Genomic DNA, 3,912 nt, shown 5'->3' with positions numbered 1-3,912 from the left:
TAAAGTGGACCCCACACCTCGCTGCCATAAAGTGGACCCACACCTCACTGCCATAAAGTGGACCTCACACCTCGCTGCCATAAAGTGGACCCCACACCTCGCTGCCATAAAGTGGACCCCCACACCTCGCTGCCATAAAGTGGACCCCACACCTCACTGCCATAAAGTGGACCCCCCACCTCACTGCCATAAAGTGGACCCCCACCTCGCTGCCATAAAGTGGACCCCACACCTCACTGCCATAAAGTGGACCTCACACCTCGCTGCCATAAAGTGGACCCCACACCTCGCTGCCATAAAGTGGACCCCACACCTCGCTGCCATAAAGTGGACCTCACACCTCACTGCCATAAAGTGGACCCCACACCTCACTGCCATAAAGTGGACCCCACACCTCACTGCCATAAAGTGGACCTCACACCTCACTGCCATAAAGTGGACCCCACACCTCACTGCCATAAAGTGGACCCCACACCTCGCTGCCATAAAGTGGACCTCACACCTCACTGCCATAAAGTGGACCCCACACCTCACTGCCATAAAGTGGACCTCACACCTCACTGCCATAAAGTGGACCCCACACCTCACTGCCATAAAGTGGACCCCACACCTCACTGCCATAAAGTGGACCTCACACCTCACTGCCATAAAGTGGACCCCACACCTCGCTGCCATAAAGTGGACTCCACACCTCACTGCCATAAAGTGGACCCCACACCTCACTGCCATAAAGTGGACCCCACACCTCGCTGCCATAAAGTGGACCCCACACCTCGCTGCCATAAAGTGGACTCCACACCTCACTGCCATAAAGTGGACCTCACACCTCACTGCTATAAAGTGGACCCCACACCTCGCTGCCATAAAGTGGACCTCACACCTCACTGCCATAAAGTGGACCCCACACCTCACTGCCATAAAGTGGACCTCACACTCACTGCCATAAAGTGGACCCCACACCTCACTGCCATAAAGTGGACCTCACACCTCACTGCCATAAAGTGGACCCCACACCTCACTGCCATAAAGTGGACCCCACACCTCACTGCCATAAAGTGGACCTCACACCTCACTGCCATAAAGTGGACCCCACACCTCGCTGCCATAAAGTGGACTCCACACCTCACTGCCATAAAGTGGACCCCACACCTCACTGCCATAAAGTGGACCCCACACGCTGCCATAAAGTGGACCCCACACCTCGCTGCCATAAAGTGGACTCACACCTCACTGCCATAAAGTGGACCTCACACCTCACTGCTATAAAGTGGACCCCACACCTCGCTGCCATAAAGTGGACCTCACACCTCACTGCCATAAAGTGGACCCCACACCTCACTGCCATAAAGTGGACCTCACACCTCACTGCCATAAAGTGGACCTCACACCTCGCTGCCATAAAGTGGACTCCACACCTCACTGCCATAATGTGGACCCCACACCTCACTGCCATAAAGTGGACCCCACACCTCACTGCCATAAAGTGGACCTCACACCTCGCTGCCATAAAGTGGACCCCACACCTTCGCTGCCATAAAGTGGACTCCACACCTCACTGCCATAAAGTGGACCCCACACCTCACTGCCATAAAGTGGACCTCACACCTCGCTGCCATAAAGTGGACCCCACACCTCACTGCCATAAAGTGGACTCCACACCTCACTGCCATAAAGTGGACCCCACACCTCACTGCCATAAAGTGGACCCCACACCTCACTGCCATGAAGTGGACCCCACACCTCACTGCCATAAAGTGGACCTCACACCTCACTGCCATAAAGTGGACTCCACACCTCACTGCCATAAAGTGGACCCCACACCTCACTGCCATAAAGTGGACTCCACACCTCACTGCCATAAAGTGGACCCCACACCTCACTGCCATAAAGTGGACCTCACACCTCACTGCCATAAAGTGGACTCCACACCTCGCTGCCATAAAGTGGACCCCACACCTCGCTGCCATAAAGTGGACCTCACACCTCACTGCCATAAAGTGGACTCCACACCTCACTGCCATAAAGTGGACCTCACACCTCACTGCCATAAAGTGGACCTCACACCTCACTGCCATAAAGTGGACCTCACACCTCACTGCCATAAAGTGGACTCCACACCTCACTGCCATAATTTTATATGCCATTTAGCTGACGCTTTTATCCAAAGCGACTTACAGTCATGTGTGCATACATTCTATGTATGGGTGGTCCCGAGAATCGAACCCACTACCCTGGCGTTACAAGCGCCATGCTCTACCAACGGAGCTACAGAAGGACCATAAAGTGCAATTGGTTCAATGACACATTCAATTAGTTTTAGCCACATTTTAATAGGTATTTCAATTTGAATTTGTTTTTTAATGGCGTAGAATGCCCTGCGTGCTTTCTCCCTCAGTTCATTCACTGCCTCAAAGCTGTTATGGCTGCATCCCCTTGTTCTCAATCTCCGCCTGAAGACGTACCCTCATATAACTGCCTGTAGCTCAGCCCCAGAGGCAGTAGACATACCCTAATCTAACTGCCTGTAGCTCAGCCCCAGAGGCAGAAGACATACCCTAATCTAACTGCCTGTAGCTCAGGCCCAGAGGCAAGGATATGCATATTCTTGGTATCGTTTGAATGGAAACATTCTGAAGTTTGTGTTTGTGTTCATTGAATGTAGGAGAATATAACACAGTAGATCTGGTGGAAGAAAAGAGAAAGAAAGAGCATTCGTTTTGTGTTTTTTATTGTTGTAGTATCATCTTTCACATGTACTCGAATAGCCACACAGTCAGATAGGATGCTGGAGATAATTTTGATGGATAACACAAGAGGGCAACTGTAGGTGTGCAAAGTTTCAGACTGATAACTTCAGGAATGGGTGAGCTATATGACATTGAGCATGAAGTCACCCAGGTGTCCCACACAAGTTGCCCAAATGGCCGAATTGGTGAAATGACCTATAACTATATACAGCAGTGCAAATAACTATTTACAACATATCAAACACACACACGCAAAAATGTTTAATGAATATTTAAAAAAATATTAGAAAAAACATTTTTTTAAAAACAGTACACCCCTTGGAAGTCCTCGTCATAATATTTTGCTGCCTGTGCCATGTCCCATAGCAGTCTCTTTCTGATGTAAAGCAGAGGCAAACTGAACAAGTGGTGCATTTATTGCGACACAGAACACAACGACGCCTCCATGCTGTGCCCTTTTGGCTCTGAGGCACAGTCATGCCTGCAGTAATGAACTGTGGCATATGAACACCACTGGGGGCAGAGGTAGAGAGGGCAGCTTGGCACCGGGGGCTCCCAGTCGGAGTCGCTATCACTGTGAAAGAAAACATTAACATTAAAACAATATTTGTATTGTATGAGCCTTTTATCATCACATAAAATAAACAGATATGTATTGATTGTATTGAGCAGAGGGAACAGTCACTAAGGTGTTCCATTCAACTCCGGCCATTGTTATATATATATATATGTATATACACACACACACACCCAAACAAACCAACACACACACAAACAAACTACACATTTCATTGCAAAAAATATATATTTTTATTTTTTTATATATAATACATATATATTTTTATATTTCATAAAACGGCATTAGCACTTACCCGTCCAGAAGTACGTCCTGTCCTTGCAGAAACAGCTCCTCAGTTCGTTTGAAGGATAACACTCCAAGATTCCAAGATTCCTCAAACAAACTCACTTTCACTTTTACTTTAGAGTTTGACTTTACATGATTTATTCGCCATGATATCTTCAATGAAATCGTTGAAACTACAACTTTCCGAAATACAGCTGCGCGTAAAAAGCCTTACCCCTCTGATCGTCAAGGCGAAAATGGAGTTCCCTGCACATGCGATTACAACCAAGGAATTGTGGTCCAACCCCAAACCATTACATA

General features: G+C 48.2%; 1 long non-coding RNA gene across 1 annotated transcript; it reads right to left on the bottom strand.

The window, feature by feature from the left end:
• Positions 1-2,711: 2,711 nt before the first annotated feature.
• Positions 2,712-3,912, bottom strand: LOC127914859 (uncharacterized). Its single transcript, XR_008089350.1, has 2 exons — positions 3,620-3,912; positions 2,712-3,321 (listed from the first exon to the last, which is right to left on the bottom strand). It is a non-coding gene; the product is annotated as an uncharacterized LOC127914859 (long non-coding RNA).

This window comes from Oncorhynchus keta, chromosome 34 (assembly GCF_023373465.1).
Source record: "Oncorhynchus keta strain PuntledgeMale-10-30-2019 chromosome 34, Oket_V2, whole genome shotgun sequence".
NCBI classification, from domain to species: Eukaryota; Metazoa; Chordata; class Actinopteri; order Salmoniformes; family Salmonidae; genus Oncorhynchus; species Oncorhynchus keta.
This window is presented reverse-complemented; position numbering and strand designations above follow the sequence as displayed.